Raw genomic sequence first — 25752 nt, forward strand, 5'->3', positions numbered from 1 at the left:
GAATATTTCTGAATCTACCCCTGGGCTTCAAATTAATTTTCAATAATAATTCACGTTACCATTTGGACTGGTCATATTAATTTCTGAATAGGTCGAGCCTCCTTGCACTCCGGACGTTACGAGTTCGTTTTATCGTACAGGTTTGACGACTAAGCCCCGACTTCGCGTACATTCAAAGGAAACTGAGAAGGAGAGCCTTTAATATCGTTCTAAGTAATCTTGAGAAATTTCACGGCCTGTCTACGTTTACCGTCTTGTCGCATCGCGTTTAATATTCTGCCGGTTCGGATGATCCTTCTTACGCGGTATTTTCGTCCCGACGCGACTCGACGCGACGCGACGGGCAAATAATCGAAAAGGAATAAATAGGGTTTACCTTACCTCGGTGCAGTTTGTCTTAAATGCGTGCTAAAGGGATTTCGAGAGTTTTACGTTCTCGTAAACGCCGCCGAGTAATTGGATAATTTGTGTATTGTTTCATTCGAACGAGTTTCGTAAGAAAGTAATAAGTCGGAGAATTAACAAACATATCTTTGGTAGATTTTACGGTTAGATTTGCTGACACGAAACACAACTGGTATCGCTATCTCTGACCGTTCGTTTCTAACAATAAAACCGGACGATGCTCGTCGTGATTTCTAATTAACAACCGTGAGTAACGAGATGGATAGAATTTTAAGCGTTTCACTCTTGTGTTTCACTTTCGTTTCGAGTCGAAAATAGAGATCGAGCTGATGAGGTAGACTAAACAAAACGAGCTAATTAAGAGGCGCTACGGCACAGGATACAAAGTTGCGTGTCGTTGAATATCTTTCGTTATCCCGGATAATTTCGCGTAGGCCTTTACGCACGCTTCAACTACTGCGCAAAGTTTTACTACCGTTTTACTACCTTACTTATTACATTGTTTTATTGTCGGTGTTAAACGAATCTTGTTGCGTTTATTTTTGATACACTGTGTCTGAAAAATTTTATATTGAACGGTGAACAGTGACTTTATAATAGCGTCGATCAGTATATCAGAAAATCGGTGAATAAAATGAAATAATATGTACAATAGCTATTGTATCTTGTGAAATTTATTAGATCTTAGATGAGCATCATTAGTATCCCATTAAATGGATACAAAGTTAAGGAACACAGTGTAGTAACACTATCGCACACCGCTTCTCCTCGTTCTATACGCAATGATTTTACAACCCGCTGTAACGTTGCCGAGCGATCGTAAAATCCGTTCTATCGCGCTTAGGATGAATTTATACAATTATCCCGGAGCGGAAGCGGCCAATGAGCATCGGTTAATTTGTTTGAAGCTCGTGCAGAGCACGGTTATCGGTCATTTGCACCACGTTCCCTGTACCACCTGCTTTTATGTCCCACTGTTTCTACACGAACCGGAATACCCGTTTCCGGAACTCGAGAGAGTATCATATAAATTTACTATCTGCAACGCGTCTCGTGGAGTAAAGTTAATCGAAAGGATCGATATAAACGCGTCGATTTTCGTTCTGGCTTGTTGAAAAAAATCGCGAAAGCTGAAACAGATACCCTTTTCTTCCCCTTTCGTTCGCGAAGGGAGGGAAGAAAAAAAAAAAGGAAAGACGTCCAGAGGATGGATAGGTGGTGACCGGCTGGTTGCTCTCATCCGCGGCGCGCTGCCGGCGATGGCGTTCATTATGGCCGCTTAATGGCGCGATTTACCATTGAAAAAAGCTGGCGACACCGTCTGAATGAGCCATTACGGGCCGGTCTACAGAAATAATTATCGTAGCTACGGCACAAAGGAGGCTCGGTTCGCGAATGCCCTCCGTTGCTGGTACACGTCGCAGGTCTCGTGTGTTCTCGTTGCTCGATGAAGCTCCCCTCGCTTGTCCTCCCCCTTCTTTTTTTTTTCACGGTGATCTATTTACGATACAAAAGGACGTCTCATCGGTTGAATGAAAGATGAAAGAGAGAAGCGAGAGAGCCAGTCGGTGGACGACAAGGACTGGAAAGGCAGATTGTTTGTTTGTCGGGAGCTTCTGGGAGCGCGCACAAACAAGTGGAAACAAATAATATCCTGGCCGCATTACGCGAGGAGCCAGTCGACGAAGAGGGTGAACGGACGAGGGGGATGAGAAGGTTAGAGGATGAGGGAGACTCCGGTTAGGCTGCCCCAGGGCGACGGTAACGAGGCGAACGAGTGCCGCGAACCTACCGTCATTAATGCCGGCCTCGGGCCCACGCGTCTCCTCTTCTTTCTTCCTTCCTTCCTTCCCTCGCTGTACGCTTCCTCTTCGTCTCCTCGAATCCAGTTCCATCGGTACAACCACGGGGTTACACCAGCCACCCTGCAGACCGTGTTGCATCGTTTTCCAACCGCCTCGAACGGAACTGGAAATTGAAGAAGTTCGATCGACAGGAAGCTGCCGATGGGTTGTTAGCGACGCGTGGCATCTGCCTCGCCTCTTGTTTCATCCACCGTCCCCTCGTTTCCGCGATGACGAATGATCTTTCAATCGAATGGCTACTTTACGATATACGCGAATAAAAGGAGAGAAGAAAATTGTGAGACAAGTGAAGGAAACTCTCGATAGGAAAAATCGATATACACCTCGGGGAAGTTCCTTGGCGATCAGGATCCAGATAAACCCTTATCCCTAGATAAGCCAGGGACAGTTGCCGAGCGTACAAATAACAAACCGTCTGTCTAGCCTCTCGCGTCCACCTCGACGCGCAACCACCTGTATATCCGTTATTTATTCTCTGTTCGACCGGCGCGGCGGACTTGGCTTAACTGCTCGGCCAACATCGGCACCGTTACCTCCATTAGGCTGCAAGCCGCTTAAATGCCACTCCTCGTGTACGGCAGCCGCTTCATTTACGCGCTTAATACGCCCCGCGTATGTGCATAAAACGCGTGCACGCCGCTTCTCTCGGAGCTGTTTAGCCGACGACGACGACGATCAAAAGGATACGATGCTTTCGGCAACTTCGTCCTCCGCGATGCGTTTCTACGTTTATCCGGCCCCGGCTTACACACAATCGCGTTTCCTCGGCCCGACAGAAGCGGCCGGCGACCGACTACAAGTTCGCTCGAGTACACTGCACACACGCCAGCTAATGGCTCTTCCGATGCACAGCTAATCTCCCACCGAACCACGATCGGTCTCTTCTCTCCTTCGTTTTACCTGCTCGACACGCTGCGTCTTCGCTAGACACGTGTCAATTTATCGCCACCCACTCGTTCTTCGATCCCGATCCTTTCGTTGCTTCACTCGTCGCAGTCTCTCCGGTTACTCTTATTTCCCGGTTATCGTTGAACGACGGCGAATCGTTTGAAATCGATTAAATGACGCATCGATCCATCGATGCTAAACGAAATCGACGGACAAACCAGGATAAATTTGATTCGAGTACGATTAAGATCGCTGTTTAGCTATCGAAGCGATGTCAGTTACATGTAAGCTGCAGGTGTTCTTCGAGATTCTGCTTGTTGCATTGATTGAGATACGCTTCGACATGGGTACGATCGAACGATCGCTTGTACTCGCTTTCACAGTACAAGTACAAGAGAAACTGTAATTACTTAGTATGATCACATTCGTGATTTGCTTCTTCGATTATTCGCGTTACGCGTTCGATGTCGAGGAGGATTTTTCTGAAAGGATCGAATGTTAGAAGAGGGTTAACGCTTGAATCGAACAGAAGAAAAGAATTCAATGCTTCGAATGATATACCCAGGTCGTCAGTAACACTTGCCCCATCGCCTAGGTGGTCGCATTATTTACAATAACTTTCATTGGCAACCGGTAGCTATATCTCTTCCACCTCGGCCGAGGAGAAAACAGGAAGAAACGCGACTTTCCCGCGACGCTTTTCTTTCTTTTTTTTTTTCTTACCGAACATCGGCAGATTTGTGGCGAGCCGATTCTCCCAGGGTTACGTTCGTGAAATAAGGATGCGCGATGCGAGAGCTCGATATGCTAGCCGACTTCCTTCGAGGCGTATTCCTCGAGGAAACCCTCCCTCTCTGGGACACCCTCCGGGAGCTTTCACAGCCAGACAAAGCCAGCCCTTTCCGCCAGCCTTCACACCCTCCGCATTCTCTCCCTCCTCTTTTACTCAATCTCTCTATCTCTCTCTTTCGAACAGCATCGTTTCCTGCTTTCTTCCTCTATCCTTCGTTTTACTCCCTTCTTCTATTCCTCCTCCTCCTCCTTTGCTGGCTCTCTTTCCACGCCACGGCGACGAAGCATTGATTGCAGGTTCACAGTCTGGAACCTCAATTGTCGCATCTAAGGCGCGCTTCCACGCCTCGAACAATCGCCCCGATGCCGCTTCCTCTTCTTTCTCACCCTCTTCCTTCGCGCGTCACCCATCCGCACCCAGCCGTCCTCCCTCCTCGCACTCGTTCCGTCCTTTGGAAACGAACCACCTCGTCGTCGATTTTCCCTTGCGATTAAGTATCTGTCGAAATTATGTAGGAATCGAGGAGAAATAAAGATTCTTCCTATAGTAGGAATTGGCGACTCTATTCGGGACATTTTCGATCGATTCTTAACGTTTTTATTAGTTACCGAAAGTTGCAATTATTCTGTGGAATCAGTGTTTTGGTTGTTTTACCTTGTCCAGATGTACGGTGATAATTAATCGAGATTCGAGGTACATCGGTGGAACGGATTTCTATCTGACGCGAATTAGTATTCCGTTCCAGAAAGCGGCGCTATTGAATTATAATCGACCACTTAAGTATTCTTGATATAAAAAGAACCGCTGGTCCGGCAATTTCGTGAAACCGAAACGGGTTATAAGATGGCGCTTTCTTTAGCTTCGCTGAACCATCTCCGGTGTTCGAGCAACCCCTCATTATATTCCCATCGTAGCCAGTTATTAAAGCTGTTTCTCACTTTTATGAAACAAAGAAGCGCGAATTAAGCAATAAATATATCCATCCCTACCCATTTCATGGGCAACGCTCGGATCGAACGCGACCGTGACGTGGCCAGGTGCGCATCCACCTTTTATAACATCGAAATTTATACCGTCCGAGTAATTTCAATTTCTTTTTCTCCCTTTTCACTCTCTGTATCATGAGACACTAACAATCTATAGTTATTCACAAAAATTGTAACGTATAATTTAACGTATTAATATTTTATCCCGTAGCCTTTGGCACTGACGTCAAATTGCAGACGTTGTATCATGAATTCAATTAACTTTGTTTCTTAAAGAACATGAAATATTGCCCCGTTCATTTATATAATTTAATTTGGAAATCTTTCATTATCATTCCATAGATATACATTGACGAAATTACTGTACATTAACGCTATCCGATGACACAAATGTCGTTTCAAGTTCTATGCATTATTCATTGTCCTTCGTAATTAAGCTTTTATTTGTCTGTCGAATATAACTTTCGCGATCGAACATCGGCCCGTTGAAAATTTAATGCTTTGAATAAAAAATAACTTCTAAAGGGAAATATTTGTTCGCGTCGCGGCTTTTTTAACCGCTTGAATGACACCGTAGATTACGGAATCATCCCTCTGTATTGTTATACTAACATTTCATCGTTATTCGTAAAATAACAAAACAAAATAAGGGATGGAAGTGATTGGTAGCGATGAATGTTAACCGCGTTTCTAAGCAGAATCACCTCGTGTATCGCGCAAATAAGTTAACACGATGCGAATACAATGGACGCGTGCTTGGTCGAGGGGTGTGAAACGGGGTGAAAGGAGCGTAAGGGTGAAGGGGGTGGCTTGTTGCGACAATGGCGCGGTTACTTTGTCCAGGAAGCATAGCACCACCGCTTCCCCCTCCCGCTGCTTTCAGCCACGAGACGCTAATGCAACTTCCGGCGAACCTCGAGGAAACGAGACAGGGATATACAGCTTGTATTAGGAACAGTTATACAGCCTGTTTCTATAGAAGCTTATTGAAAATTTCTGCCTCGCGTCGACACGTGTTTTTCTTCTTAACGATTTCATTTTTGCAAACTTTCTTTGTTTAACCCTTTCAATGTCTCATTTACCAAAGGATTAACCGTGCAATTAGAAATGTTTTTATATCTTGTTCAGTATCATTATCATTTAACACGCGTATCTGTGCGATTTTCGCTCGGATCGGCGAGGACAGAACGAGGAGGACAAAGATCAGAAGGAGAAGGTACGATAGACGTTTTCGAGGCGGGAACACAATGGACTCCGGCACGACGACGGCTTAATATAAATCGCAGTAACGATATTCAAACAGCTCGCTTCCGCAATTACTTTCAGCCTGCTCGATTGCGATCCGTAGCTTTCCTCTCGCAAAGATCGCGCGCCACTGACGAGCGAAATAAATTCCTTGTAATGTCGGTCATTGTAGTCGGATGAAGGGATATGAATTTTCTAATTTTCACGCTATGCTTGGCAATTCTCCTCGAATCTAACTGCGAACGATTAATTACGATTACACGAATTTTATAAGAGCGAGGTGTAAATTAATCCACAAGAGTCGTTAATTTAACAACATTTTTGTGATTCGTTTTGCAAATTTTTTATTTACAATTACGTCGATAATGAAGGTATTGGCGATTGATTGAACGTTGACTGGCAAATTAATTTTGTTTCCTGAGAATTTCGAAAGATACAAAATAATCTAAAGTATTATAGCTTGATAGTAGACCATTTCGATGATCTTTTCTGGCTGGAATTGAAACGAAACAACAATTGAGATTTTTGCTTTCGATTTTCACGCGAGCCACTTATTATTTATCGCTGGTATTTCCATGCTACTTAACTGGAGCCGGTCTGAAAATCGGTACGCGAGCTCGTTCGAGGAGGCTTCCCGTTCCATTCGCGGGATAAACTGCTTCCTGGAAAGTTTCATCCTCGTAGAGTTGGCGAAGGAGCATAAAGCCGAGGCTCTCGTACCGAATATCGTTAATTATGCCGACGCTGAACCAATGAAGTAGCGATAAAAAAGTTGGAACGAGCCGGTTCACCGGTGTTGCAGCCGTTCACCGTGGTCTTAACTGACCCGGAAGGAAGAGTTAGGAGAAGTTGGACGACCACGAAATAGGCCGTTTAGGATCCTTTAATAAAGACACGATCCTTGAGAAGGAGGATCCGAGATGATGGGTATTCTTATTTCAAAGAAACCGACCACTCGATGTCGCGAAGCTGAAGGAGCACTCGGTCCGACAGAAGGACAGGGGATCCTCTTGGATCAGAAAAGTACATCTAGAATTCGCTCCTTTGGACGGTGGCGCAGAATTTCGGGGATGATTCTTGAAGACGGTGAATGAGCATCGAGTTGCCAGGAAAAATCAAAAGCCAGCGAAAGGGTTAGATTAATTATTTCAACTCGAACTTTGCGGATATTTCTTTCCACTCGCAAGCGAAAAAACAAATCAATGTCGTGTACATCATAACGCGTATCTATGCTGTGGGAACCGTCTCAGGATCCATGGGAATGGTTGAGGGGTGCGAGGATGCAGTCGCTAATGCGCGTTCCATGTCGACAGGACGACTCGTATAGCTTGGGAAAAGGAACTGTTCATCGAGGAGACCTTCTCTTTCAACGGACTATACGCTTCTGGTTGGTCGTGGCACGGGGTGACACGTGTTTCCAGGGTGTCGATTACCCGGCGTCTTCTTCTTACACGCGTACGTTGGTATCACCCATTAAGTAGACATTTTATACGGAAATTATTTATTTATCGAGACTCTAAGAGATAATTTTATCAGCTGAAACGTTAGAAAAAAATGAGCCGGAAGTTGGATCGTTGACGAAAGAGAGGTGCATTATGCCAACAGGCACGAGCGGAACTATGAATTCAAATTTAGTCAGCATCTTCGTCGGTGAGGATCAGGCTTAAAGCGAAGAACGCGGGGTATCCTCTAAACTCCGAGTAGATGTAGGACGTAGGTGACCCGACTTCGGACAGCCTCGCTTAAAAGCGTATCCACGGTCGTCGTGTTTCGCAGGAAAGGATGAGATCTACTAAAGCTAAGGACGTGCAGAGAGAGAGAGGAGGAGGGGGTGGATAAGGGTGGTCGGTGGAAAAGCAGGGAACGTGAGCTGTATCGCCAACCGCGGCTTTAATAAACCCCTTGGATTCCCGACGACGCACCATTGTGGCGGAGTCACCCCGATCCTAAGGTGGTGGCTCGTCTTTTCCTACCCTTCGTCCTCCTTCTCGCCATACCAACGCTTCGCCCTAGTCTTATCCTTCCTCTTAACGCTATCTCACTCCGGAGTCTCTCTCAATATCCCTTTGTTTAGGGTGCTTACGAGCAGTCGGAGCAAAGATGTCGTGTGCCAACGAGAGAAGGCACACGCTTAAACCCCTCGACCCGTAGACTTTGGCCGGATTCTAGCTCCGGCCCGCAGTCTTCCCTCGAATAGCGAGAAACAGACGATTGTTCTGACCCCTTTCGACCCGGCCAGCTTTGTGTAGTGCAATTCGTAGTTGTCTCTCCTCCTCTATCTCTTTTCTTCTTTTTATTCTTTTTTCGAGAATAGTTCGATGAACTGTTGGAGTTAACTCCACTAGCGAGACAAGGTAACAATATTTTTAAACGCATCGAGTATTTTTGAATACGTAAGTCTCATCCAGAAGCAAAGAGATTCGTTTTAACGATCGGCAATTTGTCAACCTTTTTCTTCTTCGTCTGGCCATAAATGAAAAATACGTCGGGGCAAGGGTGGCGTGGCAAGATTGATCGGTCCGCGACATGTGTACGCGGCCTCGTCGAGCGGAAACGCGGGCATATTTTGCCCACGGGGCGTTCTAATGAGCGGAACCGACGGTGTAGGAAAGGAGCAACGGCCACGCGGATTCGATGGCCCTCAAACTGGATGGGCGGACGGGGCCACGTGCCGAAAGAAAGCTCGACGGGGCAAACGAACCCCTCTTCATCCCCACGTGCTTATCCTCTCTTCTTTCTTCTTTTTATTCAGCCACATCATCGAGGTGCTCGAAATTTTAGCGATTGTTCGATAGAAAGCCTCGTGTAATATTATCAGAAACATCGTAATAATCTCCAAGCGTTGCGATATATAAAACAAAAGTACATAATTCCCTGTACCGTATCTTCCTCGAAAAGTTTCGCTCGGATGCTTCCCTCGACGCGAGACGATTTCCATTTTTTAACACCCTTACAACGGCAACGCTTGCTTCCATCCGACGAGCGATAACCATCGAGAGGCTAATAAATCCAGGCATTAAAGTCGCATCGAACGAAACACGGGCTCGTTCAATTACGCGCTGACGGACAGCCGGAATGCGAGCGGATAGCCGTGAGCTCGAGGAAGGGTTAAGAGTGTCAGCTTGTCCCTCGAAAGAAGAAACACGATCGTCGCGTCGCGGCTAAAGGGTATAATCTATAATGCGAATAAAATGGTGGAAAACGGGTAAGGGAATATAAAATCGGGCATCGTCGCGTCGCGTAAAATCGTTTCGTCGCGAGACAGGATATCGCGTTACCCGCGACGATTGCAGGTGAAAACGACTCGCGCCGGATTTATTCATAAAAGGGAGTGACGAGAAACTGGCGAGTGGTATAAAGGTGGATAGACGAGAAAGGGAAAGAGAAAGAGGACCGAGAGACGGGAACAACAATCTCGGATTCGACGGTGTACGCGTCGCGTTTATATTAAAAGCTTGCAAATTCGTCGCGAGCGCGAGCTGTCCCGAATGCAAAAGAGGAGAATGACGAGAGAAGGTAGGTTTGTTTGAAAGCAGAGAGGGTGAGGGTGGAGGAGGGGGAGATGGAAAAAGCGATGGAAATGTGGATATTCGAGCGGCGGCACGCTCTTTCTTTCTGCTTTTGACTGATATCAGCGCCGGAGCGAACGAGCGGCTCGGGAAACCGTGGACGAGTATTTTTTAATTATTATTTACGAACAAATGGGAGGAACGAGGAGGAGAGACGGAACCCGCCAGAGATGAATATGAAAAAGCACTTCATTTTTTTAATTGGATACGCCCGGCCGCAGAGCGAAGCGAGTAAAGCGAGTAGAGCGAGTAGCTCTAACTGAATTTTAATTTCGATTAACCGGCAAATATAGCCGAGCCTCGCCAGGCGTCGCTCTGTTGTTTGTCAAATTCCTATGGAACGTATTTATGGACGGTACCGTTTTATTTTCCAAGCGAAAATGGAAAACGGTATACGAACGTGTAATTTTCCGGCTTGACTTTCGGTCAAGTACGTGCTACCAGCCAGTTACGCTTACGTTTTCCGCGATTAATCTTGAATATATCGTGACCGTAATCGATCACGATAATTGCTGGAGAAATTATAGATCACGAAGTACTGTTAGCACTTTGCCGAGCGTGCTAGATAATCACCAGTGATTACCATTGTTCCCTCCTACGTATTTACTTTCATTTTTCTCAGGCCCATTGGTTCGATAAAAATTCAAGCTAATCGTGTTAAAATTGTATAAGTTAGCATTTGAGAAAAATTGTATATTTCATTTGATAAATTAAAGCCATCGAGCTCCAAACTTATCTCCAACATATCGTCGAGCAATTAAGATCGATTTCGTTCTATTTCTCCGTTCGATTGAACGAAAGTGCGTTCGTGACGGGAGGATAAAAAAGAAAAAATCTGACGGCTAGATCGCTTGTAGTCGAGGGAATCGAACAGGATCTACACGCGGAGACCGAAAAGAAGATCATTATCGTAGCGGGCACGGCTGGCTGGTTGGCTCGATCTCTGCCGAGCCATTAGCCGTTAAACGTTGATCTTTTAACCGGTAGCCGAGCCACGGAGCGTAATTACGTCGGTGAAACGCGGTTGGCACCTTGGGAATCGTGGCTGATATTCATTACGGCAGCGTGGCACGGTCACGCGAGAACATTTGTCATTGATAGATGTGTACCGTGGTAGGCCGTCTGTTGCTGGTGAACGCGAACGAAAGGGGGCAGAAAGTAAAGGGTGAGGCAGGGCCTTGCTACTTCCGGAGGGCGGTACCTTGTGTCGGAGGTTGCCCTGGCGGGCAATTGACCGTGTGTAGACGTGTGTACACCATCTACATGCGTGTGCACGAGTGTTCCAGGTAAACCCCTGTAGTCGGCGGCCATGTTCCTTGCACTTTTCTCTCGTACCTTCAAGGTATTCCGCACGCACTGCTCGATAGCCACGAGCTGTCCACGGATCCGGAAGGTCGGCTAAGGATTTCTACTCCCTGCACGACCTTCCCAGACCCTTCCCTACCTTTCCTCCTATCCTGATCATACACCTTGATAATTCTCGAAAATATTATAACACACGATTCTTACACAGTTACGCCTAGTGTTCTCACTAAAGTTTTCCCGAGATATCGTTACACGTTGGCCCATGTTACAACCATCCTCCGTCCCATTACCAGCGAAGAAATTAACGACCGTTTCTAAATTAGGAGCTGTTGGTTCGCGGCGTCCGACAGACACACAGGTGTTTTAGAGCGTTAAAATAAATATTCACGACAACGACGTGGAGGTAGTTAGACTCGATTTCAACGTCGCGGAGGAACTTTCGCCGCGTGGAAATAAGTACAAATAGAGAGTAAAGGTAAACGGTGGCTAGTGTCGACGAATGCCTATTTTGCAAGCTGGTAGCCGTGTTCTTCCTTCCAAGAAACCACTCGGACGTTTACCGTGAGCACACTTTCCCTCTGTAGAGGGTACTACAACAGACAGACCGCTCTTGCCAAAGCTTCGTTCCTTCTCTTTGGCGAAAGCCGCCGCAGCGACCATAAATGCGTCAAAAATTAGCCTCCTTCAACAACTACCCCGTTGCTTTTTCCCTTTTACCTCGTTCTACCCTTCATTTGGCTTTGCTATATATTTAGCAAATTCTCTTCTTCTTTTCTTTTAATTGTTCCCCCGCAAATTTCCGCTCGAAAAGCTCGTCATCCGCGGGATGTTGCTAGGAGGCTCAATAAAAGCATAAAAGAAGAGGCGCTCTTGTGAAATAAGGCCCGGTGCTCGTCGAACCGTTATTCCTCGATAGACCGGCTACAGATACAGATGGAAGGAATTTCGAAGCGGGGCCAAGTTAGTTAGCGACACTTTCCTACACGCAGCCCACTTGCCGGCGGACAGGTGTGAATCGTGTGCGCGACACGCATGAAAACCGGCGTGTTAAACACGCGCGACAATCCGCCCCGGCGCAGCGGGACGCAGCATCACCTCGACGCCTTCCACCGCGTCTACTCGCCTCCGAGTTTATAATGGACCCTCGTTGCTGTCCACCTCGATGTTCCCGCTTGTTCGCGGAGCTCGAGAAGAGAGACATGACGAGTAACAGGATTTATTTTCAAGATAACGATCGAGAAACGAAACTAGAGCGAATATGAAAATCTATTGGACGGATCGTTCGTTGCCGACGGGATTGTATTTACGTGTCGTACAAAACGCTGGTACGATCTGTCGATGGTATCGTTCGACGGCCGGCTATCAGACAGACTTCCTGTCGACGAAGAGCACCAAGCGAAACGAGTGTTGGAAATAACGCCACCTCGATGGCCGCTTTCGTATCTCACCCTCGTTTCACGGGGTACGTTCGTGTGCGTGTTCTTCGCTTCACTCGTCTCCGCCCCCGCGAGACGCCTCTTGCCGGCCCACGCGTTGGCACACCTGTGCACCTTAAACCTTCCCTGTATCTTCGAATATTTATTAACGATCGCATCGAAAGGAAAATATTTTTCGAAAAATACATTAAGACATTATAGAAGGAATAAAAAGCAAGGGTAAGAGGAACCTTGATCGAAAGGAAGAATCTGGTGGAAGAGAAACGGAGAAAGAAAATTTTCAAGCAATCTTCTCGCCACGGAGTCGTGAAACTTTCCGTGGCTGGACGTGGTCGTCTGCCTGTTGGCTCACAGGGGACATAATCCCCGAAAGTTGCACAGGCTACATAGCACGGGATCGCGCCGTTCACGAACATGTGTCTGACATTTTTAATCGTCGGATTAAAATAACTGATGCCAAGGTGTAGCCCTGGAATCCATTATCCGCTGGATGAGCGAACGGCCACCCAAAGTGTCGCGTGTCCCCCTGGACCTGCCATCCAACGCGGACCATCTCTAAGCCTCCGTGTGTCTGTTTGATTTTTGCCGGATTTCGCGTCGCCAGAAATCTTCTCGGAAAGAAAAGAATATCGAGGGAAACCTGTTTCACGGTGCTGGGAATGAGAATTAGAATTTTCAAGGGAATTGGTACTTAATTAGAAAGTTTCGGCTAGTTTCGTCGAGAGAGCAGAATGTGTAAGAACAAAACGTGCCGTTGTACGGCGAGCGTTCCAGGGTCCTAGACAAAAGTTGATGATGTCGATAACGAAACAGGCCTGTTCAGCTTTACAAGCGTGTAGGTCGGAAACGAGGAGTTCGCCTACAGCAATGTTGCGGTCGAGAGATTTCTTTACCACGGAGATAATAATGATCAGACCGTCGGCCGACTTAAGAGTTGCCCGGGGCCTCGGTTTACTGGCAAATTACTCGGCATCCTGCACCCACCGGTGTAACAGTCATAAGCCTATTTTAAATAAGCACCGGCTGCCTCGTTAGCTCATGATACTCCCCTTCTTTTGCCAAAAATACGCGGAGCCGTCGAAAAATGTCTGCAATTGTTAAATTTTCTTGAAAATCTCCCTTCCGAAAATTTTTATTCATCTTCCTACACTATATTTAACAAAAATTCTATAAATTCTAAGATTCATTCTTGAAGATGAATAGATGCTATAAATCCTCCGAACAGTGCCCTCACAATATCTTTATGAAACCTTCTCATGAATGAACACAACGAGTTTTTACGTCGATCAACAGGAGAATCATGAACATAGAAGCACAAACGGCTAGATATTCGCGACGGATAATTTCGCGGGTTTCTTTTGTGCAAGTGAGCAAGGGAGGAACAGGAGAGGCAGCAAGAGTAGCAAGTCATTTGATTAAATTGAAATCGTACAGGGTTAAGCACGGTCTGATTTATCGACATTATTTTGTGCCGCGTCATTTACAATGTATTCGACGATCCACTCGGGACAGCTTCGATGATCGAACGAGCAAAGTTACAAAACACCGTTCGCTCGATCCTTCGTTCAAACGAACGAGTCGTTCGTGTTTTTGCCTGGAACTTGGTCGCGTACCGATCACGAATTAGAGAGGAAGCACGAACGAATTTCTTCACGATTGTCGCACGAAAACAGGAGCTGCATGCTCGACGCGTGCGATAACCTCCTCGAGAATCACTTTCCAGGAGAAAAAAGCCTGATCGATTTGAAATTGATGGCCCGGTCACGTTAATTAGTAAGTCCGTTGGAGGAAGAAAAATAGCTCTTCCCTGATCGGCAACCACGCGTTCCAAGGGTCCACGAGGCGGCAACTTGCCGGTTTTATATTCTGCCCGGGGGGGGAGAAGGGTAACAGGTGTAGTTACGATACCTTTTTTGCAAACACGGAATCGATCGTCCAAATTAATAAACTGTACCTTAAAAAAGAAAATAAATCAATTCATTGCGAATCAATTTATCTAGGGCTTAAAATATTTTTCTTCACCGTTAATCGGAAAATTTCGTAATTTAATAGGTTAAAATTACCTCGTAAAGGTGTTTGCTCTCAGGTCGAGTAAATTCCATCGAGTTCCAATTAGCGGCCGGTAAATGGTTTAAACGAGTAGAAAAGCGGCAAACGGGACGGGTTCCCGATCGGGATACGAGTGGCACGTCTCCGCGTAATGCATCATCGGTTAAAGTTTCGTTGCGGACCACCTTGAAGAGGTATTCTTTATAAGGGTACGCGAGCCGCGACTAATTAGACTATTAGCCGAGCGATCGGGGTAGCGACCGGTTCGAAAAAGGCGAAAACCACGCGGCCAGTTCGACGTGAACGAATGCGGTCACCGTGGACGGATGTCGCGGCACCGCGAGGCGTGAATTACGGCGCGATTTTCTTGCAGCTGCGACCATCTCGCTTCGTTACGCACGCCCACGTGCGCGATCGTGCCGGACCCGATCCGGACCCGAGCGGATACCCGGGATATATCCTTCGTTTTCAATTAGCGCTCGCGTGACTCCGCGGCAACTATCTCGACGGGTCCAAAGAAACGCGACACCTTGTATCCCTGCCCTTTAACGTCGATCTAGTTTTCAATGAAAAACCATTCGCACGAATCGTCCATAAAATTAAAGGTACATGCTTGATTAAATTGAAAAATCCCATCAATTTGATCTTAATATTCTTTTACATTTTGTTTTCGACTAATAAAGCAGTCGCAAACGTCGGACAATATTTCCTCGACTCGCTAAGTACCTCGATGAGAAATGATCCTGGCTAAATCTCGAACGACCTGGTCCTCGTTTTCCAGGTGCAAGCGCACCTCCTCGTCCAGCCTCGTGCACTCTGTTGCAACCACTCCATAATTCGCGACCCGCCATGAATTATGGCCAGTAGGTTATACACCTAACAACCTACTCTTCATCGAGCTTGCGATCGTACACTTTTGCCTACCCATAATCCCTCCTCGTGGCAATAAAATGATCAAAATTCTGTCGTTGAAAATATTTGTACAGGTGCGGAGTATAAATTAATTCCATCTGAATCGTTACATTTTACGACGCGTAAATTATTCAACGAGTTAATTCGAAATTGCGTGTAAAAATGAAGGTAAACCGGGACGAATTCATGAAAATTTTTGCACGGTTAATGGAGGATGAACGAGTACTCGAGAGGGAAAAAAAAAACTTTGGTTGGAACAGTTATATAATTGATGTAGAGACTCGACGGTGTTTACAGTGGATAAATTGTAGGTGGGAAGGGAAAAAAAAACGTGAAAATTGTGGTGAAAAAGAGAAACGACGCGTTACATCGTCCAGGTAATACGTATACGTCTGGCAATCTGTGTCTTCGTCACTTTTATGGATTCTGTATGCTCGAGTTCACTTGAAACGGCGACACGCATGTATTTTACGACGTGTCTGTAGCAGCGAGCCACTGAATGCCAGGCAGCCGCAAAAATAACCGTTGCAACACGAAACGGAATTAAAAAACGCGGCGCGAAATAAATGGAGTTACGCGGCGATGATAAAGCGACGGGGCCAGAGATCGGGATTGCCGGCCTTTGAATTATGGTAACGCGAACTTCCCTGTTCCGTAACATTAGTACGGCAAAAATTTCTCTTCCCATTCGAAATGTACATCGCGAACGGTCAATTGTAATTAATGTAAAAATAATTTCAGTTTAATTGTTGAAAAATGAATGGAAAAAATGAATTACGAAAAGTGCCATTCGCGACCGTGACAAACTGTAATTTTATTAAAACGACAAAAGCACATCATCTAGTATTAATTTTTATAACTTCTCAAAAAATCTCAAATAATTTGGTCCAATTTTAAAAAGAGTATTCTATTTTAAAGATAGTCCGGTGATTTATGGACGGCAGGGTACGTATCGTTTAACCACGATAGAATAAAACGTCGGACGAAACTTTGAAAGAACATCTCGTATCATTTGTCCTAACTCTCATAAGCGCGGTAATTACACGAGAACGGAACAACAGGCTATTAACGTGACTTCTCAAACTCTTTCGCATGGCCCTTCCAACGAGTTTCGTACCGGTTTCAGACGCGATTTGCCGAGCGATTAACGCGACTGTTCGCGCATGTTTTAACACGTGTTTCGCGCAAAAATTCGCCCCGCGATCCGACGATAAGCGGGTGCGATCTCCGGCACGGCGCGGCGGGACTCGCAGTGCCATTATACTCCCGCCGTGATTTTTGGATCTTCCCCGCTGTAAATATTCCCTGGCCACGGTCGTGCCACGATCTTCTACACCGGCAGATTCCAATAGTTTCCTCCCCTTTCGCCACGCCGTTTCGGGAATGTCGCCTGGAGATCGGTATCGGGACTCACTTCTGTGCGAACCGTCCCTCTGCTCCTGCTTCCATTCCCCTTGATCGCGAACCCTTGAAATTGTCTTTTCGTCATTTCTGATAATTGTTGATTACTTGAAAATTTCTTAATCTATTTTTATATCTATCAATATTCTCATATTTGTAAGTTCGAATAACAAGTAAAGCAGTTGCTATCGGTATATAAATATATCCACGAGGAACGGAGAGGGGAAGCTTAGATATAAGAAAGAAAAGGAGTGTGGTGCGCGGGCGCGTTCACCGGGTCCACAATGCTATCTCTTTGCTGGGATCAAATTGTCGAAGAAAGAACGAGCATATTTCGCGTGACCCCGCGGTAAAAGCGCAGCAGCTCGCGTTTGCTGGTGAGCGGCTCAATTCCTCGGGAATACCTCGATATATTTGTCGCTGTTCCCGCCGCATGCCCACTCTATATATACGGAGATGCAACCCTTCACCCTTACTCGCGCACGGCCCTTGCCCTGGCCCTCTCCTTCCTATAAATCTCGAGGGAATGCATCGTGGCTTTACCTGCGCGATGGACCTGACTCCCGACCGGGATCAGCTCGGTACCGATCCTCAAGCTGATCGAGGAACAGACATAGAATCGTCCGTTGATACGATTTGATAAAAAAAGTTCCGATACTATCTTATCAATAATGGATAGTTTCATACAAATTGAACGACGTGCACTCTCAATTGATATATTTTTTATTATTCCCTTGTTTTTCATTGATTCTTCGGAAGGTGCATTATTGAAATATGTAATTGATAGAAGTAGGTGATATGTACACGAATAGCTGAATGTTGAATAAACGATGGCAAAGTGGTCGAGGAACGGCGATCCCTATAAACGATGTCCAATCGGTTGCCAGCACCTCCTTCGACATCGGGCGCATAGTTGCTCGGCTGAGACGCGATATATACGTCGCGATATGTATCTGCCGTAAACCCATACTTAACAGCGTGTCGAGCCGCTCGTTGCTGCAGCACCGTCCATTCTTACCCTCCCTCGTTTCCTTTCACCTCCAGACTCTCTTCCTTCTAATTCGCTTCTCTTCTCTTCTCTTTCTATCAACCCACTGTCTTGGCCGGTTCCCCTCCGCACGGTTTCCTACGGTATAGAAGCATTAAAATGCCGACAACCCCTGGCGCTCGTTCCGGCGTCCGAGCCCCGCCACGCTCGCCGCAGCGAATTTCAATTGCTCGCGATTTCGCGGCTGCAAAACGACCGGCCATTTGCATGATAATTGCCGGCCCGCGCTCTACCCTGGCCACGTTGCTCCAGATACCTGTAACCGACAACCGTTTCTACCATTGCTGCCAGATTAGATAGCCGGCTGAAAAGCGTCCCATGCTGGAACGCCGCTCGGTTCTCACGGTCCGCGATTTCGATCCGTTCGTCGATAGTCGGCTGCGTGGAACGGATGAATATCAACGATATATGGATGTACACTCGTCTCCATAAGTCATGGGACTGTGACGTCCATCGGTCTCTATGAGTCCACGACGTTGTCCACTCGTAACAGAGTCTTAACTATAAAAGAACTGGACTGATTGGTAGCGGTAGAGATACTTATAAAGAAAAAAGGGGGCAAGCTTGATTTGTCAATTCTGGTGAACTACATTTACTTAGGTTGTCGGCATTGTCGCAATATACCGACCCCGAATAAATTGCTCACTCAAAATTAAGAAACGATGAATTTCGATGTTGGAAGTTGAAGAATGCGTCACATGACAGAGATGTCTGCCGGCTGAGTTTGCAAATATCAATTGATATCGTCGCAGATTTATCGTAAAGCGGTCAAGGTGTCCCATGACTTATGAACGTAAGAGTATACGTATTACAGGCGTTAGCGAACCCTTGTCGTTTCAATTTCGAGGTCGAAAGTGGTTTGCCTCGTAGCCGGTGAACAGCGTGTTCCAAGCGTTGCGAACACTCTCATTGTCTCGTTTCACGAGGACGATTTACGAGGGAGCAGCTACGTATCGTGCATTATGGAGACGTTTCGGTACACGCTGATAGAGACGACTTTACCTCGACCCTTCACCGTTGAGAAATTACCGTTGTCCCTTTCGACCACCATGTTTTCTTCCTTTTGAAGGATCTTCTGTTCGCGTAGCAGCTGCTACGTGGCTCGTAGACGCGCGAACAAAGGGAACGCATTATGCCAGCTATGCTCGTTAAAGGCCGACGTTTTATCCCGGCGCTCCGCGAAATGCCAATAATTGGCGCAAAAATGCGAACTTATCGCGGGGTACCGGTTGCACCTGTCGCCGACCGAACGGGTCCTTGCATGCAAATTCGAGGGAACCTCGCATACCGCAGATTCATATCTGCAATAAGTCGACGCGGTTAAACGAGGGTGTAACCTGGCGCACGGTTAACAAGCCATTCCCGTCGCGCGATACGTTTTTCTCGTTAAGTAACGGGGGTTGAAGTAACCTCGCGAGAAAAAGACGAACGAGCCAACCGGTCGCCGTAGTTCGTCGACGACGACGAAAGGGGGTGGATTGTGAGCCGTGGAAAAAAATCGCACGGTTTAACATCCATTTTGATAAGCATTTACGAAGGAGCCAGAAAGTCGAGCTCACGCGTCGTCTGATGCTGGAAAATCGAGGCAATTCTCGGGAGACGTCGGGTAAGCAATTTTCTTATCGGGCCGTCATTTCCGGTCGTTTATCTCATGGCTTGTAGTTAAGAAGGGACATTGATTAAAGGGCCATTTTAAGTCGAGCTAAAATACCACCCCCCGTTTTCCGTTAGTCGCCGTCGCATTCGCTCAATCTACAACCCCACCGCGCCTGCTTGCTCATTTCGCTCCTTTTGATTCAATTTACGAGTAGTACGGCGTCGATAAAGGTACCCGACCTCCTGACCCGTTCTCTTCCTCCTCCGACCACCCTCCCTCCACCTTCCCTCTTTCTTTCCTTCTTTCTTCGACCATCGGACTATCGTTCGATTCTGCATCGGAAATGTCCGCGTCTCCTTCTTCAGCTCGCAGCTTCCAACTACCTGGTGCCTGCTGAAGGTGGTCGTGTTTCACCACCCTCCCACCTCTATCCTCGTTTTTCTCTCTTCTGCCTCTCCCCGTGCTTACCTTCGGCCTTTTATCGGGTCCAGATCAAATCATTCGATTCCTTTCCACGACTCGAACGGCCATAATCGCCGAGCTGTTACCTTCTCGGAGAAGAAAAAGAGGGTCGCTGCTATCTTCGCGTTCTCCGGACGACGAATCGGATGGCTCTTTTAACCGGTGCCCGAACGGCCATCGGGGAGGATCTTGTTCTCTCTCGCGGTGATCGAGATCGTCCGAGATGTAAAACGAACGAATAAACTCGAATTACGTAAAATTTCCCTCGTCTCGATCCGACGGAGAGAGAATAAAAGATTTCGACACGTATTTTGGAATTTTCGGTGAAGGAGGGTAGAAAATTGTACTCGTAACGCCGGGACAGGAATAACCCTTCGGAAACTGCGCGAGCAAATTTTCCGCGAAAATTTACATTTTAATAACAATCGTCGCGAATTCTCGGCGGTGTCGCGAGCGAGGAAACGGCGTCTGGCCAGGGGTTGGGTTGCCAACGACAAGACTCGACCGAAGTTTGATATTTCGCCGAAAAGTCCTCGCATTGTCTAAAAGTTGATGGCGTCACCCCAAGGAGGAAGATAACATCTGGTGCTGCCTCCATCAACAACCTACCCCCGACGTCGCGCGACCATCCCTATCCACGAACCGAAGGAAACTCGTCTTCAATTATTCTTGTACCTTTCTCCTTCCCCTGCTACCCTTCTTCGCGTTACCCCCATCCCCCATCGTCACTCTTTCGTTCTCTCTAACACGGCTTACCGCGTCGCCACCCATCCGGTATACTCCTCAACAACCCTCCCCCTCCGTTCGCCGTCTTCCCGTCTGTCAGCCAGTTTAGACGAACAACGAATTTATGGAATTACGAAAGGCAAGGAAGGCGGAATTCATTTGCATGCCTGAAAAACGTATATAAGAGTAGGTGCGCGCGGCGCAGGAGAAATATGGATGTGATTCCGGTAAACTCGACGCGGATGACACTTCGCGGCGAGATCCAGTTAATTGGATCGAATTGAATTCCTTGGAAAGATGAAGGTAATAAAAGCGCGATTCAACGGATAGCGATAATCGTTGACGTTTCTCGTGTCTAAGATTTTTCTAACAAATTACAAACACCGAAACGCGAACTTGTCGATTGGATTAGGAATCGTTTCCAGAAGGAATTAGCGATTTAATTAGTGCCATCCGTCGTTTCTTTTTCCTCCAGCCTTCGAGCATAGTTTCGAAAGCATCGTTAAGTGGCTGCTAATCCTATCAATCAAAATATATTAAAGTAGGATCCGCCTGGAGGGTGTCCGATTCCTTTCCTTCTCCCCGGCGAACTTCACCCTTTTAATAAACTGCTGGCCGGGTGTAGGAGGGTACGATTTAAAGAGTTTTCGCGGGAAAGAAGCAAGCTGCCGGCAAGCGGTCCGAACAGAGCGAGAGCCACCCTTTGAGGGCGGCGTAACTACTTAATTTCAAAGGACACCACCGACGCCTTGCTCGTCTCACCGCTCGGATTTTCCTGCCTCCTCTTTTTCCTCCTTTCCTTTTGCATGACAAAAGAACCGCAGGAAATTCCGATTCCCGACGAGCGACATCGTGGAATCACCGGAAACGCTTTAGCTTTTCCTTCTCTTTTTCTTATCAACGGAACCTTTCGTTACCTTTCGTTTTATTCTTAACCGGTTGCTTCGCTATTTTAACCCGTTGATTATCATTTTTCATAAGTCGATGTTTTATTGTTTTATGGTGTTTGAACTGAAAGACTAAGAAGCAACACATTCGTCTTGAATTTTTCCATTCCACGTCTGCGTACGCGAGATAATTGCCAGCTTGCGAGATGTTTCACGCTGTGCATCCAACCTTGCGACGATTCAGCCCGAATCACGGGGGAAGATAATCGGGGAAACGCGATGAAATTGCCTGCTTATAAATTTTCATCGCCTCCTTTAACGGCGCACACGCTATTAATTACCTGACAGATTTAATTATCCGGGGAGTTTGAAGAAATCGCGTGACTCGGTTATCGCGGTCAGACACGGGTCTACGAATTTCTCAGTCGACGCTAATAAAACGTTGCGATGATGATGAATCAGACGCGGAAACGCAAGAAAATTGCCACCGTGTTCGACAGACTACGAGTCTGCACGATATTCTTAGCTCGTTGTTCCCGTATTCTCCGGCGTCGGATCGTTTAGCAGCTGACAAACATCGTTATCTAGATGAAACGCGTGCAATCACGACGTTCACACGTGTAACGATCACCGATACCCATAAAGCAAACTCGATTTTCATAATTACACGGTGGACAGACGCGAAAACTCGCACCACGGCGTTTCAGCTTGCACGCGAGATCGTTATTGACGCTCGTTAAATATCATATACTAATTAAGCTTCTTGTTAATTTAGCCGGATCGAACGGTTTCGCTGCGACCATAATTATCCTTCTTCTTATTTTCGATATCACATCGAGACCGGTCTCTACAATTTTCATGATTTAATGACAGAAAAATACCGCAAAATATCGCTTGGCCAGGTATCAATTTCAAGCTGAAATTATCCATAAAATTCTGCATAAACGTTTCGTCGATATTCTTAATATAAAACAGCGGGTAGAGCGTTGCGTCGATGGAAAACGAGGCACGTTTTAAGCGTGGAAATTGTGAAAGCGAGATGCCGCTGGCTGACAAGCGGATACACGAGAAACTGCTTGCAACGACAACGCTTCTTACCAGAGGCTGTTACAAGCGAGAAACTCGTAGCCGGTTGCTCGTATTTTCCTTGGAAAAGGCTTCAACCAGCAGCTCGACGACGCCGATGTACCTCGCGTTTCCTCGAATTCGCGGATCAATTAAAAGGAACTCGCTCCGTGTGCGAGTTCGCCGACTGATTGACGGTTTTGCAGACGTACGAACGTCTCCTTGGCACGCGGAGCGATCGCACGTGCAACACTTTTTCCATCGCAGGACATGATCGAACAGGAGGATAGTTTCTTGCTGCCCAGTCGCTTTCGTCGCGAGAACTCTTGTTAACTGCAAACTATCAGCACCGATAATTCTTTTCTTCAAAATTGAAATTCAAAAGCCTTTCCAAATGTTTCCCGAAAATCTCAGCAGTATAAAAAAACCGTGTGAGAAAAGGAAGAAACGATGGTCGGACATGGTGTCCGCAACACGAGGTTCGATTCTAAAAAGAAAGAAGCTAGGAGGAAAGTGGAAGGAAGGAGAAAGCGTAAGATCAGGAAGCGGCTAGATAACCGGAGGGTGCCTCGGATGGAACGGGCTGGTCGCAGCCTCATCCTCCGTCTCCCGGCCGTTCTCAAGCCCCGAAGATGTGCTAGGAAAGCTGGTAAGGTGCAAGGTACAATGCTTGGTGGGCACAGTGTGTCCGACGTTTCTCCGGGGAGCGATCAATGATAGGCCGGGGGTACGAGTCACGTGACCTCGCCGCGGGGAGTTCGCGCAATGCATCACCAACCAACCACCCAGACCACCCTTCCTCCACCTCGTTTACCAAACCACCCTCTTTACGTCCCTCCTATACCTCCGTTCGCTGCCTCTTGCCTCTTGTCCCTCCGCGTCGACCAAACCCCTCGACACCCCGCAACACCACCGTAACCAGCCGTCCCGTATCCTACCACCCCACTCTTCGCCTTTTCAAACCACCCTTATTCACCCTCTCGGCTGGATCTCGTCCACCACCATCGCAACCACCACCACCATCCTTCTACTATTCCACCACCACCACCACCATCGTCGTCGTCGTCGTCGTTACCATCTCGGCGTTTCTGTACGGCGCAGACACACCGAGAGTACTAAACGGGGTTGTTGCTACGTTGCTCTTGGCGACCAGCAAGTGTCCTCCTCGTCGTCGACGTTGTCGTCGTCTTTGAGGAGACGACACTCCCTCCTCCACTCATCCCGTTACTCACCGCGACTTCTGATTGATTTCCACCACCACCACCACCGCCACCACTACTATCACTACCACCCCTGTGATCGCTTGTTTAGTCGACGGGATTTCGGGATAATTGGGAGCGATTGTGTTGGATAGGTTGCAAGGAAATTTTCTGTTTATTCTTTTCTTGGATTAAATGAGTACCGATGTTCTTTATTTTTGATTATGTACATTTTTCATTATTTTTTTCTTTTAATTTAACACGTTGATTACTGTGTAAGCCCATACGATTTTCCGGAACAGGCGAATTCGTATGAAAATCAACGATACCAGATCGGTCTCGTTCGAGGGAAAATATTCATAATGGCATTTAAATTCCACGGTCAGTCTCTTAGTTACATCCACGCACGACAGGAGGGTTAGACTTCTGGCTACGCATTCGTATGAAAATATACGGTAACCCCGCGACCCCTGGGAAATCATGGCATCCGTTACTCGCGTCGAGGTGACTCGAATGGACTCGAGAAAAATTCTATGCATCTGTCAGCGGCTACTCGTCTCTCTGACGTTTTTCGTTCGATAACAGTAATGGAACGAAAAATCTGCGACGATGTAGTTGTTTTTTTTTTTTTTTTGTCTATCTCTGCTTATCATTCGACTGATAATATTATTTCAAATTTAAACTTTGCACACCATTGCATGTTTTATTATTTTAATAAAAGAAGTAATAATGGGTCGACAGTTGGAGATTGTAGGCATCGTAACTAATACGATTTTATTTAAACGATCCTGTGTAAAAATCGTCGGCCGTGTTAGCAATGTTCCCGGTCGGTTCGCATCTACATTCTCCGCGTCTTTCAACCCTTAACGTCGCTGTTATATCGCCTCGAGAACCGTCTGTTTGCATACTAAAAAGGTTTAAAACTCCCGAGACAGAAATAATATTCACGCGGTTACGAGCGACTCCTACGGTGCCTCCGATCGTATCAAACTGACTTATCAAAAATACTTGTCCAACGTTTAAAAATATCCTACCTTCTATCGTAATCTCGAATAACCATTCAATTTTTTCTTTTTTTCATTACAGGTAAACTGCTACAAATAAAAACAGGAAGATCAGGAAAAATGAGGAGTTAAAGAAATATCGAGTTCTCTAAAGGTAAGACCATCATTATTTTAAGAATATGAATAAATTTCTAAGACTTCAATTACGTGGGCCGGCGGTGTTAAAAAATTCATTTTTAAGGTCTTTATTATTTCATATTATTTTATGACACATGGCTATGGTAATTTCCACTGTCATTTATCGTGTTAATAATTCCATAAACATTCGGATATCGCCCCCCGTATCTACCAGAAATACCAAGGATAATAATTTCCAGAAAAATTAATTCGAGCAACCTGCAACACCGGCATTGGTCCCCGTTGCAATTAATCTTCTCCGTTCACCACTCTCTCCATGGTGCCTGTATCGCGAATTATGAAAGTGCCCGATGGTCCGACGGTACGATCGCGAAACACGGTTAAAATAAAAGGTGGAAATAAAGAAGTAGTCGCGTAAGAATTTGCACCTGTTGATCGGCGATTATCGTGAAATTAAAAACGCTAAGCGAGTTGGGTTGTTTATCGAGGATCCATGTATATCCATTGGCGATCACGGACACGGGGTATTATCACGGCCGGCTACGCGAGTGTTAAACATGCCTTAGTGGCCATAACAGCGCGTCAGAATGTCGTCCGTTCGACCGGTAACCTGCATTCAACGTGGTGTGCTCGTTACGACCCTGTTGGCCGCGCGATAACTTTCAGGTTACTGCCACCACTTACGCTCCGCCGTGAACGACACCGTTCGGCCGGTTGCTTACTGCCGCTGATTGCGAATGAAACACGGAACACGCTCGACCCGTGCGACGAT

At 46.6% G+C, this 25752-nt stretch overlaps 1 protein-coding gene across 3 annotated transcripts in view; it reads left to right on the forward strand.

Annotated features, from left to right (window-relative positions):
• Nucleotides 1–25752, forward strand: part of LOC114872389 (N-acetylgalactosamine kinase) — a 75821-nt gene that overhangs the window by 38873 nt on the left and 11196 nt on the right. For all 3 annotated transcript variants that reach the window (XM_029179532.2, XM_029179531.2, XM_029179533.2), the window contains one exon: nucleotides 24925–24996. The gene's annotated coding sequence lies outside the window, so the exon portion shown is untranslated. The remainder of the gene's footprint in view (nucleotides 1–24924; nucleotides 24997–25752) is intronic.

The sequence above is a fragment of the Osmia bicornis genome, chromosome 5 (genome assembly GCF_907164935.1).
Source record: "Osmia bicornis bicornis chromosome 5, iOsmBic2.1, whole genome shotgun sequence".
NCBI lineage: Eukaryota > Metazoa > Arthropoda > Insecta > Hymenoptera > Megachilidae > Osmia > Osmia bicornis.